Source organism: Gymnoscopelus braueri (assembly GCF_963280865.1).
Source record: "Gymnoscopelus braueri genome assembly, chromosome: 20".
Lineage (NCBI taxonomy): Eukaryota > Metazoa > Chordata > Actinopteri > Myctophiformes > Myctophidae > Gymnoscopelus > Gymnoscopelus braueri.
In genome coordinates this window covers 4,995,137-5,009,140 of record NC_137622.1, presented here as the reverse complement: position 1 = coordinate 5,009,140, position 14,004 = coordinate 4,995,137, and the positions used below count along the sequence as shown (strand labels likewise).

Genomic DNA, 14,004 nt, shown 5'->3' with positions numbered 1-14,004 from the left:
ACCCTGCGCTGTGATTGGCCACCATTGTACCCCCCTAACCCTGCACCGTGATTGGCCAATCACAGTCTATTCAGGACTGTGATTGGCTAGTGAAACATGACACATGTGCATAGCCCTATAAATAGGACTATGCACTTATGCACTATGCACAAAAACACATTTATGTTTTTTTTAAGTTAGGGGTGTACAATGGTTGGTCCACAATATAACTTTTCTTTAAGTGAACTTCCATCACTGTGATGACCACTGTGACCACACCGCCCACTTCACTGGGTGTGATTAATTTTGGACGGTGAAACCGCCCCTATATGTGAGGTTTGGACATCGACATCGATTGCACCCCCCCAACCCTGCGCTGTGATTGGCCACCAGTGTACCCCCCTAACCCTGCACCGTGATTGGCCAATCACAGTCTATTCAGGACTGTGATTGGCTAGTGAAACATGACACATGTGCATAGCCCTATAAATAGGACTATGCACTTAAAAAAAAACACATTTATGTTTTAAAAAAAAAAAAAACACATTTATGTTTTTTTTTAAGTTAGGAGTGTACAATGGTTGGTCCACAATATTACTTTTCTTTAAGTGAACTTCCATCACTGTGATGACCACTGTGACCACACAGCCCACTTCACACTGGGTGTGATTTTTTTAATCTTTGGGACCCCAATCTACACTGTAAAATCCTCAGTGTTTGAGAGTGTCTGAGAGTGCACAAATGGAACCAAATGGACTCGTAATAAAGGCCCAGTTGGTTCCATTTGTGTGCTCAAAGTTACAGGTCCTTTAACTCATTAAGGGGGGAGCGTGCCGTTGGGATATGCATTCCATAGTTATGGGCAGTTATGTGGCTTGTTTTCTCCAAAGAGCAACAGAAAGCAGAGAGATTTTTACTTTTATAAATCCTATAATACTAAACAAAACCAGCTTCACTTTGTTGTGATCACGTGATTTCTGGGTGTACTCTTCATCGTCATCATCATAATCAGTCACAGGCTGCGGAAGAGCACCCACTATCGTAACCACTGAAAACACCACAACTCAAAATTGGGATGATTCTTAAAATTGATTGTGGTAAAATGTTTGTTTTTTTTATCCTTTTTTTTAACGCCGTGGAAACGAACTCATACGTCGTATTATATGAGGGTCTGTCTGTCTGTCTGTCTGTGTGCCGCTCGACCGATTTTCCCATGCACTGTCACTAGGCTAATACTAGGTAGGCACTAGGTATCATCCTACTAATCCCACTTTTGTTCACATATAACTTCAACTTTCTTTCTTTCTCATCGGGTCATCAGCTAGACTATGAGGAAGTGAATGGAGATCAAATCAGGCTGAAACCTTGCCCAAATATGGAGGAGCCATGTGTATTTGTATTTGTACAGTGTAATGTCACTTGTAATGTTCCTGTTTACCTGCATGGGGACTATGGGTGTAATTTTGGATTCTGTTACTGTACACTCCACCATGTTTACCGCTTTATTTCTTTTTAATTTAGAGTATCTCCTTTTTCTCCCAATTTAGACGCAATTAATCCTCCCCACACATTTCTGCGTTGTCACTGCTGTCACTGCACCAAATATGTACAGCTCTCCATTGTGGGCAAAGGCTAAGTGACTATCGCGTCGTTCTGGCTGTGCAGAAGGCGTGCTCAGCCAGCAGTTGGTCTCTGTGTCAAACACACTGAAGTTGTGTTTGACGCCACCGAATACAAACATCTTCGTCCCGACGATGGTGGCAGAGTGACATGGTGGAACACATGGTTGAGTGCCTCTGGCGATAATTAAAGACCAGCCCATTGTGGCGGTGTCTAACTTGTGCATGTCATAAAGGTATCTAGTCTTTACATGACCTCCATGACCTTCCCCAAGACGCAGGCTGAGTGGCAGCACCGTGGCTCTGGAACAACACCGGAAACCTTGGGCTTGAACCAGCTGTGGGCGTTAACGTCAAATCCATAAAGTATGTTGCACTTGTCTCCATCGAACAAAACACAATCACTGTGGTCTGATAGCTCAGGATTCACCGTTCCCCCCCAGATGTAGATGACGCCGTCTATCGGCACGGCTGTGTGCCGACAGCGCATGGGGGGAACCTCAAGGGCACGTTTTCCTCTTACTGAGGGCAACTTTGTCCACCGCAAAGACACCGTGTTGAAGATGTGGATATCAATCGGACCCCTGCTGTTCGAGTTACCTCCGAGTCCTCCAAATCTATGACCCACTGCTACTACAGCATGGCAAAACCTCTGTGGTCCTTCCTTAAGATGGACTGCCCAAGTCAACATTGTATTGGTGAAAGTACTTCTATTGGCTGAGAATTATTTCTATATTATATTATTATATACTAGAGAAGTATTTCTGTTAAATAATTGTGTGTACCACCACTTATATTGGTACAGCGGCAAAAACATCACTCAAAGCTTGACCAATCCATGGAGCCGATGGGTTTGTTTAGCCAATCAGGGAAGCCTTTTCGTGCTGATCTCCCTGGCAGATTGATCGTCATGGCAACCCCAGCCCAGGCAGGCTCTGGAAATGTGTTTATTAGTTTATTTGCTAGGATCCCCATTAGCATTACCGAAAGCACAGCTAGTCTTCCTGGTGTCCACATATAAAAAACAATACATACATTTTAAAAACAAAACAAAGAGAACAAAAATTACATTCAACTTCATAGTCCATATACAGTACATAATCATTTTATGAAGACATATAAGACAAATTATAATGCATTAAAAAAATCTAGTGTATGAAGTCCACCTAGTGAGAACGTCAATTAAAAGTTACAGTTAACACAACGCAAAACGCAAAAGCCGAACGATGACAAGATAGGCTGTAACCACAGAGTATAAATACATTTTGCATTAGGCCACGGCCCCTCATTTTATAATATTATTTAATCTCTCACCCTAATCTACACTGTAAAATCAGGTGTCAATTTAACTCAAAATGGAACCAAGTGGACCCATTTGCACACACCGAGTTACAGACCTCATTAGGGTACATGTGGACCGCTGGTTAACCCCTGACCCGACGCTGAGAACCAGTGTTTTACTGTATAAACATATATTTGCCCCCCTCACCATTCTTTTTTAACTGCCCCCCTCAGCACTTCATGCTGGCACTACTGGGCCTGCCTGGGCTGTCCTCATCAAATCAACAAATTAAATAAATAAATCATTACGAGGCAAGCTGTGTGCATGCCCTTGGGCCTTGGAACTGACATTATTGGTTCTAAGAACGAAGGAGAGAAATACGAGTTACATTTTTATTGAAGTATTTGTGTTTTCTTCCGACAAAATTGCAGTGAATCATTACAGCTCCTCAGAGAATGTCCAAATGCTCTGTAAAAAGTGCTGCACAACATCACATTTAACTGCAAGGGTTTTCATGGGACTTTGGGGTGGATTTATGTAACCAAACTGGGCTCCTTGAACATTGTTGAAATGTATTGAACGTAACCTACCTGGGAGATTTACCTAATTCTCTTTCAAACATATTTTCCCTAAGGTTTTAGCTTTTTACCCCTTTTTCCTCCCCAATTTAGTCCTTATGCCAATTATTTCCTCCCCACACACATTTCTGTGTGTTGTCACTACTGTTGTATCCTAATGACTCACCTGCCAGTGAGGAGCCCTCACCGGGAGGACGTGGAGCCCCCGTCCTATACTCGTAAGCGTCCATCCCAATTGGCCCGTGTAGATGTCGGGCGGGGATTGTGATATTTGCCACTGCAGGTATTCCTATGGGCTGGGGTGGCAGCTATCAGCTGGGAGTGTTGGGCGGGAGGAGAAGGACAAAGGCTCTACGTCCTCCCGGTGGGGGCTCCTTACAGGCAGGTGAGTCAGTAGGATACAACAGTAGTGACAACACACTAAAAGATGTGTGTGGGGAGAATTGGCATAACGACAAAATTGGGGAGAAAAAGGGGTAAAAAGCACAAAAAACATAAAGAAAATACGTTGGAATCTCAACGTCTTGTCCGGGGACCACCAGATGTCCAAGTGGACCCTGACGGGTCTGCAACTCTGAAATTGTACAAATGGAGCCCAAATGGATTTGTAAGGGTGCATTTGGTTCCATTTGGAAACCAATTCCATTCGGAAACCAATCCATTTGTACAAAATGAGCAATGGTTGTGAATAAACAACGCTATATCACTTGTGGGGAATAGCATGCCCAAAATTGGGATGCCAGGGTGCAAGCTGGTAAGTGCAATGGTGGACAAAGTACTCAACCCCAGTACTTGAGTGAAAGTATAGATACTCCTGGCCAAATATTACTCAACTACAAGTGAAAAATGCTCTGTCAAATTTGTACTTGAGTTAGAGTACTGAAGAACTTGTTTTAAAAAAATACTTGTGTATGCTTTTTTTTGTCTTAAGTATTCAGAAGTACAAAGCACATTTGTGTTTTTTAAAATGTTTTAATTAAAATGTTTACATTTTCCAGAAATATATAAAATAGACATCTAAATCCCAAAATGCATTGTGAGCTTAGGCATAGTTAAAAAGTTCTTAAGTAAATGCACTTTGTTACTGTCTGCCGCTGTTTAAGTGGGACTTTGGCAGATCAGACTACAGTATAAGCAGTGGTGGAAAGTAACTAAGTACATTTAGTTAAGTATTTGAGGTATCTTTACTTTACTTGAGTGTTTCCAATTTTTTATAATTCAACTTCTCCATCTACATCTGGCAAATAATGTACTTTTACACAACCATTATTTGAAAACTTTAGTTCCTAGTTACTTTGTAGATTTTGATTATTATTACAAAGCATACATTAACCACTTCAGCCCAATATATAGCCTACATTGGCTATTTGAAAATATCTGATCTGCAAGCTCACAACATGTCACTTTGTGACACATAGTGAACTTGTAGATCTGTTATTTCAAAAGATTTTTATATTTGAAAACTTGTGATATGGTACATTCTGCATAATCAGTATTTATTATATGACAATACTTTTGTACTTTTACTCAAGTAAATTTGTAATACTAGACTTTAACCTGTAACAGAGTATGTGTACTTAAGTAAAAACAAATGTGAGTACTTCTTCCACCACTGACATAAGTAGCAACATCGGCGAAGCGCTACCATGTTTTTTTTACGGACATAATGTTACTACTCGCATACACTGTGACACCGTTGTGCGTAACTCTGTCTGTGCACGTTTGCACATCTGCTCTTCAAAAACGATCAGAAACAGAGACGTGCACGTTATCCTGACTACAACGTGTGCATCCTGCCTATAGTGCAATGCTCCTGCATGGTCAATTCGTGAGAGATTATGTCAACAACAAAACATCTGGATAGCTGTCGTTAGCAACACATGGCGAGAATTCTGTCGTACCAATTAAAAATGCATGGCATGGCGTTGCATCGCAGGCTGCAATAACCATGTCAGTTTGGACGCATTAGGTTGTCAATTATGCCATGATGCTAGCATGGCATAATTGACAGCGATAATTTCAGACGCCATTGTGCTGTATTGTCTATAAATGAAACAGCAACTGCACACAGTATTATAAGGTCCAAATGGACCCTTATAGGTCTATAACTCTGAGGGTGTGTCAAATGGAACCTAATGGACCCTTGCGGGTCCAATTGGTTCCATTTGTACACTCTCAGAGTTAAATTAACACTGACGATTTTACAGTGTAGATTGGGGTCCAAGAGCAATGGACATCAAACTGGGGGTCCTTGAAACTAAAATAATTTAAAAAGTTTGAGAATCACTGAACTAGCTGTAGGCTACTGTTACCCCAATCTACACTGTAAAATCCTCAGTGTTAATTTAACTCTGAGAGTGTACAAATGGAACCAAATGTGGTAGACTCTCAAAGTTAAAGGAGCACTTCACCCATTTTCAACCTATCTTCATATAATTGGTCCTCACTAATGCTCATTATAATATGGTGCAATTTGTTTCTACTTGGTCTGTGTCTCAGAGGAGGGCTGTGGACAGTTCAGAAGCCCGCCTACCAGTGACATCATCAATGGAGAATCCAATGCGATACACGATTTGAGGACCCCCTCGAAAACGAGATGTTTCATCTCAAGGGGTTGCTCCTAATAAAGAAATTTCAGACAGACAGACGATCCGGGTGCCTGACGCAGTGCCCTGCCCTCCCTCAACCTTCTCTCTCTGACTTTGTCTGTGACCCGTCTTATACCTGTGTTTAGGCTGCAGGTGCTGGACATCAAGGCAAGAATCAAGGAGAAGAAGGCAAATGCAAATGCCTGATGAAGACCTTTTTTCCTGAAATGACCAAACCTGTCAACCGATGATGTCACTGGTAGGCGGGTTTCTGAACTGCCCACAGCCCTCCTACAAGACAAAGAGTGAGAAGACAAAAAGTGGTACCATATCAAAATGAGCATTAGTGAGAGCCAATTATAATTATGAAGATTAAGTTGAAAATGGGTGAAGTGGACCTTTAAGTACAGTACTCAAGTAAAAGTACTTAGTTACTGTGCACACCTGCTCTTTTGAAGTCTTTGAATCGCTAATAGGCTGAATCCTGCTGTTTTGCCATTTAATAAACATGGTCTGTAAGCTCAAATCTTTTAATTGTCTGACAAGACATTAATATATTATGTATTTTTTATATGAACAGACAGCTGCAGTTTTAATTCTAGCATTTTGGTATTCTCTAGCATTTTTGTTTTATTATAGTTTTTTCATGTTGATTAGCAGGTAATATTTATCATCTCTCATCCTTTGTTAATGTGCTTATTTTAATTGTCTGTCTAACGGAATAAATTAATAATATAACAGCCAGCTGGCCATTTTCATGCAAGTGTTTTGGTATTATCTACTATTATTAATATTTTATTTTATTTTTTACGTTGATTAGCAGGTAGTAGTTATCATCTCTGGTCCTTTGTTAATGTGCTTTGTACAGTATTTTTAATTTGGGAGCTGGTGTACCTAATTAATTCCTTTGAAGAATGCACAGTTTTATGAAGTTCATAATGCTGCTCTTGGAAACTTTGCTGTACGGAACAAACCTTCGTCATAATCCTGCATTCCACGTTTCGTTTGTTTTTGTTCTTTCTCTCATTTATTTTTCTTCATGTATTTAACTCCCAGCCGTTTAACATAATAACACTCCGTCGCTGTTCGGCAGAAACCTTGCATCTCCATTTCATAAATGACTGTCCTACTTTGTCGTGCAAGAGTGCCACGCAACGGTAGAGAAAATGGAAGCTACAAGCTCACACGATGCGATGCGTTGTGAGCTTGTAGATTGGCTATTTTTGCTATATTTGAAGCATTTTGAAAGTGAAAGTGCTTAACCCATTTTGGGCGGGAACCCCTTTTGGGGTTCCTGTTGCTATGTACAGTATGTAGCAACATACATTTGATGTAATTTTTGAATAAATATTAGAAGTTTTTCAGAAAACTTAGGTCAGGATTTAGAAGGCGTTTTTAGAATCGGCCTCAGGTCTAAATGGGTTTAAGCGTGTCTCTGGGTTGTGTATGTTGAACCAATTGAAAGCATTAACAAGAGCTTGTGACCGAATAATAACTATTATTGGATCCATTGGAACAATTCTTTTTTTCCATTTCCTGAAAAGTAACGGCCTTGGACATACATTATGTCCGATACATTATCGGTATTTGACAGACAGACAGACAGACAGACAGACAGACAGACAGACAGACAGACAGACAGACAGACAGACAGACAGACAGACAGACAGACAGACAGACAGACAGACAGACAGACATGTGTCTCATGCATGGGTTTGCTGATACACACAGCCATTGGGTGCCAAGAGGACATGTTCCCACCCAGCCCAGAGCTCCATTCAAGTGCCAGGGAGGGAGGGAGGGTGGGCCATATTTTGGCTAATACTGTGGAGGGGGGTGGAGGTCACGGCCAAACCTGGCCAAATGTGGCTCGCTGTGGTCGATGATGAAGTAGCCAATGGCCATGTTTAGGGCTAGTGAGGGTAGGGCAACGTGCGTGTGTGTGTGTGTTTAAGTGTGCGTGTTACGCCTGCCACAATGATTACATGATAGCCTAATCACAATTATTTTAGATATCGCAATATCCTTTTTGCATAATTGTCATCGTTATCGTTTCCATGTTGAAAAAATATAGTGGACATAGCTCAAAACGCGTCATGAGCTTGTAGATCGGCTATTTCCACTATTCATGTTTCTTTTGTTAAGTGTAAAGTTATTAAATGATGTAATTTATTTGTCATATCTGCCCCTTGCACCTTTTGTTTACGAAGCATAAAAGCAAAACAGAAGTGTACTTTTTATTCATAATGTTCCAATGTTCCAACGACAATTAAATAATTAATCGCAATTATGTGAGCGTCAATTCATTGTCAAGTAAAATGTCATAATCGTGACAGCCCTTATACACACGCACGCACGCACGCACGCACGCACGCACGCACGCACGCACGCACGCACGCACGCACGCACGCACGCACGCACGCACGCACGCACGCACGCACGCACGCACACACACACACACACACACACACACCCATACACACACACACACACACACAAGGGGTGGTGTGCAGTCTGTGTGTCCACAGGACGGACGGGGGAGGGACACCGCCAGACAGCACATAACCCCTGGGCCGAGCTGTCTGTCCCCCTCGGCCAGCAGATATGAGATGCAGACAGACAGGCAGAGGAGGAGGAGGAGGAGAAGGTGGAGGAGGAGGAGGAGGAGGAGGAGGAGGAGACAGCAATTGACTGCCTGGTGGCCTTCTGGAAGTTTGCTCCTTTAAAAACCAATTGATTTGATTATGTGTTTTGCCTCTCATATATTAATGTTAAACCCTAGTATTATTTTTATTTTTTTATGTATGTATTTTTCATTTAATTTTTTTTATTATATAACACAGTACATTCTGGTGGTGAAACAAAGCTCACAGCTATCTAACTTATACAGAGTGATGGCTTATTTTTATGGCTTATTTTGTATTAGTTCTACTTTGACTGAATTCAGTTCGCTGTAATTGAACAAACTTTGTTTTAAAGTTTAAACAAAAGTCTTGCCTCTTGGTTATTTATTACTCAAAAGTGTGCTTGCTTAACACATTGACTGCCATGGACGTAATATTACGTCATCTCAAATCCAACCCTTTACTGCCAATGACGTAATATTATGTCGTCTGGTGTTTTTTTGTGATTACGCTAGAGGGCGCTCTTCGCCAACCTATGAATGATAGCCCATAGCAGCACACTTTGCAGCGAGATCAAAGTGTGTCATAACTCTCTCTCTGCCTGAAAAATAATCTGTGGATCGTCAAAATCTGGTCAAAATAAGGTAAACCCGCTGGCAGTGGCGGATGAATACCTGGCACATCCGGGGGCAACATCCATTTCTTCAAAAATAACACAAAAAAAAGAGGGAAAAATGCAGAAAAAGGTGATACGGTCAGACAGTCCCTAGAGGGTAGACAATGTGAATGCAGGTTATTGTCAGACAATCCCTACAAGCAGGGAGGGGTGGGCTCCAGTGTTGCCATGTGTGCGCTTATTATAAGCGACTTTGGGCTTGTTTTTCTGTAAAGTTGTTTGTAAATATTGGTAGTTGCAGGTTGCATTTTTTGGGGGCTTGTTTCTTCAATATTTTTTTATTGAGGTTCTGACAGTTCACATTTGTTGTAGCGTACAATTTGTGTAGAACCACCCATTTGTTTTGGCAGCTTGACTACCTTAATCATAACAAACAACACAAAGAAAATAGCAGGCACCACAATACACACACATTAAGTTAGACAACAAGAACATTTAAATAAAGTAAAATTAAATAGACAAACACATGTACACCACCGGTTTCACATGATTGCATATTCCAGTGTCTTTTTTCCTTTTTTACATAATACTGTTCAATAAGGTACATTGAAGCTCAGTCCAGAGGGGTCCACTGCATCTAAGACTGGCTGCCTTACCCTTATGAACCCTTCCATGTTATTACGGAGGATATAAGTCAGTTTCTCCAGAGGTAACACGCTCATTACCTCCTCCATCCAGTGTAGGAATGTCCATATGGATCCAAAGCTTGAGTATGGTTGGGGCTTGTTTCTAAAGTGTAGTTGCTTATTTGGGCTTGTTTCCTAATGTTGTTTAAACCAGTGGTTCTCAAACATTCTCCTGTCGGACCCCCCCAAATTCATGTGTATTCATGTGTCCGCAGACCCCCCCTTCTGAAAATAGTTTGTGCCAGAGACCCCCATACAAGATGTGTGTGGATTTGAAATTAGTCCACAATTTTCTTTCAATTTTTCTTTGAAAATTACAGATCTACAAGCTCACAAGAGCGAGAGCTTGTAGGTTGCCTATTTTCAAATAGCCAATGCATATATGTTTCAAGCGCTCATGTGGCCTATGTGGCCTATGGGCTTGGTTTCATAGACCCAGTTGCTTATTTCTCTCACAAAATCTGGCAACACTGGTGGGCTCTTTAAATCCTACAATTATTGCGCGCCCCTCCCCCCTCGCTCACACTCACACCTGCGTCTGACAGACGCAGAGTGTTTGATACAAGCTGGAGCTCCATTATGTTTGGGAGTAAAATAAACAACTCATAATAATGTAATGTTACTGCACGTGGAAGTTGAGTAGAGTTGTCAGTGTTACCAGGGAGTTGAAAGCTGCCAAAAGATGTGTGACAGTGGAAAGAGAAGTTAATTATCTTCATGACAAACTGCTGCTGGATGTTTTATTATCCAGGTGAGTTAGCTTAGCTACCTACAGCTATAACATTAAGGAATTCATGAATAGAGCACCGAAGTCTGACGTAATTGAAAGTGCTGTGTGTGTGTGTGTGTGTGTGTGTGTGTGTGTGTGTGTGTGTGTGTGTGTGTGTGTGTGTGTGTGTGTGTGTGTGTGCGTGCGTGCGCGCGCGTGCATGTGTTTCAGTTGTGTTTCAATCTGTACAGGTAGGCTGTGTTAGAAAAGAGAGAAAGAAAATCAAATGTAAAAGGCCAGATATGTATTATTTTAAACCAGACCATTATGTGCTTGAAGGTGCTGTGTGCATGGGTCCTATAGATCAGTGGTTCTCAACATGTGGTCGGGGGATTCCCAGGCGTCCTTGAGGGTGTTCCAGGGGGTCCCCATCAAAATGTGTTAATATAGCATCACCCCTATTGGCTATTTGAAATTTAGCATAACAAGCTCAGATCTGCTATTAACAAAAAAAATCTTGAAAAAAATGTGAATATGTTTAAAGCATTTTAACAACACAATCCCCTGGGGCAAAATATTTTCAGGTAGGGGTCCGCGACCAAATACACATTAATTTGGGGTTTTTGGCATGAAAATGTTCAAGAACCACTGCTATATTATTTATGTTTCAGTAAATTAAACCATCATAGTTAACCAATGATGGTTTAATTCAAAGTGATATTGGAGCAAGTGTTAAAAACCTGATTAGCACATCTAGATTTACACTATGTCAACTATCCTATATAAAACTAACTTTACCATTGACTGGACAGCAATGAATCATGTTCATGTGACTGTACCTGGCTCTTTAATACTGTGTACGTTGAGACAGGATACAGTATACGTATACTAGGCTGTGTGTGTTGTGACATATATATGTATACTGTATCCTGTTACAACATACACAGCCTAGTACTAGGCTGTGTATGTTTTGACAGGATACAGTATACATATACTAGGCTGTGTATGTTGTGACAGGATACAGTATACATATACTAGGCTGTGTATGTTGTGACAGGATACAGTACACGTATACTAGGCTGTGTATGGTGTGACAGGATACAGTATACATATACTATGGTGTGTATGGTGTGACAGGATACAGTACACGTATACTAGGCTGTGTATGTTGTGACAGGAGACAGTATATGTAATACGTATACTAGGCTGTATGTTGTGACAGGATACAGTATACATACTAGGCTGTGTATGTTGTGTTGATTCTGCCGTTGAAGGTAGTGAGTTGTGACAGGGTACAGTAGATGCTATGTGCATGTGGCTCTTGGTCACTTCTCTTTCAATTTACAATTAGTTTAGCCCAGCTATACAATGTAATGTGACCCAAGCTGTTGCTCTATTGCTGTCACATTGTGTTGTATGTTGTCGTGTATATATTAATGTCTATCTTTCTTTCTTTCAGATACTCAAGGCTTATGGTGTCCCTCCCAACCTACCCCGGACCATGTTGTGCCATGTAGACATGGTATAACATCCAAGGGGTCTCCTCTAAGACTAGGTCCGCATGGGGGTCTCCTACGAAGACTGAAGGAGAAGATAAGCAGCCCGGCCCTCCTAGGCAAGGAAGGGCCTGACAGCGAGCAGTGAGCACCCATGGTGGTCGGGCTAACCACGGCTTAGAAGAAGCGACGTGGGGATATCTTCGCCGCCAAGTCGGCCCACCACCCCGCGAGTGGAACCAGTGGGGTCCGGTGTGCTGCCAGTGAGGCTCTGGACGGATGGTGGAAGTCCAACCTCGCCCACCCCTCAGCTTCTACTCAGCCCTGTAGGATCCATTCTCCTATACAGCAGTGAATGCTGGACCCCGAAGCCTGCCCCGTAAGTCCCTGGATTCCCCCCAGCATGCTACGTGCAACACTAAGCATGTTTCCAACAAGCATCCACATGGAGGGGCTGTGGGTGATTGAGAAGATGGCAGCCAGGACGATGAGGCTGGTCGATCATCGCCATTGACACAGAGAGCTCCTAGCAGGGGAGGAAAGTACTGGCGAGGTAGCCAGGTGTATGGAGGATGAAGATGACTGGAGGCGCCGCTCGAGGGCTTGGCCATCGATTACACCGCTGATGAAGTCAAGTGGAAGACGGCTCAAAGTAGGACACTTTTCTTCTTATTTGCTCTCCTTGCTGCAGCTGCTGCTTGTGTTGTAAGCTGGGTACGAATGTGATTCAAGCTGTTGCACTATTGCTGTCATATTGTGCTGGATGCTCTATATACTAAAGTGATTCAGACTGTTGCTCTATTGCTGTCATTTTGGGACCCAATGACCGGCTGGCAATGAAACATTTTCAGTGACTGTTTTCCTGGCTCTGGAATTGACGGCTGTTGTGAATCTGTCGTGTTGTGGCTGTTGTTGAAAGTAGTGAGTTGTGACCGGGAACACTATAGAATTTGTCTCTTGGTCACTTCATTCAATTAGCCTATGTGTGAGTATGCCTTTTCCTTCTAAGTTCAAACTGGAGGTTTTGGGCTTTGACGTGACGGCCATCATTCGTTCATGTGGAATAGAAGACTGCTGTACGTCTACAGTGTGTCTCTTGTGTTGTGTTGTGTTGTGCTTATGATTGTCTTGGTGGCGACACTTCTATGTGGGCGTTTTCCTATGAGCTGTTTTTACCGTGGTAGTCCATATCTGAGCCTCTAATGTCTCTACTTTCAAATGGATCTTTTTCAAGTGTAGGAATCTGAATTTAGGCATGAATGTGATGCTGCAGACAGCATGTGGGGGGGGGGGGGGGGTCATGCAGGTCTAGGAGGTTGAACACGTCTTAGTAGTTCTAAGCTGCGTAAAAACAAGCGCATGATGATATTAACGGACACAGTGTTATACTACCAGTCACACACGTGACCATTCACAAATCGTATGCCTCTTATGAGCTATGTATATACCGTATGCAAGGAGTATAATTCTCAAAATACATCAGTAGTAGACTATTTATAGAATGTACTGTATGCATAAAATATGATAGTTCTGTATAGTCTCTCTCTCTCTCTCTCTAACTGGACAGAACAGCCAAAGCTTATACATTAGGAAAAACGGAGGCAGGACCGTGGAATGTGTTCCTTTGGACCAATTTTGTGATTAGTTTTCCCTATAACAATGTTTAATCTTTTGCTACTATATATATGTGTATGTTCACCAGTGAGCATGAACATCAGCGGCCTTCAACAGCTAAACCTGTGCAGTGATTGTATACATCCCAACGGTAATGTGAAATACATGTAGTTGTTGTATTAAGTTCCACAGTCAGTCAACACAGTCCTCCAG

At 42.0% G+C, this 14,004-nt stretch overlaps 1 protein-coding gene across 1 annotated transcript in view; it reads right to left on the bottom strand.

Moving 5' to 3' along the window:
* Positions 1-5,842: 5,842 nt before the first annotated feature.
* Positions 5,843-14,004, bottom strand: part of pcdh18b (protocadherin 18b) — a 413,724-nt gene continuing 405,562 nt past the window's right edge. The window contains exon 8 of the transcript XR_013932205.1: positions 5,843-5,880. The gene's annotated coding sequence lies outside the window, so the exon portion shown is untranslated. The remainder of the gene's footprint in view (positions 5,881-14,004) is intronic.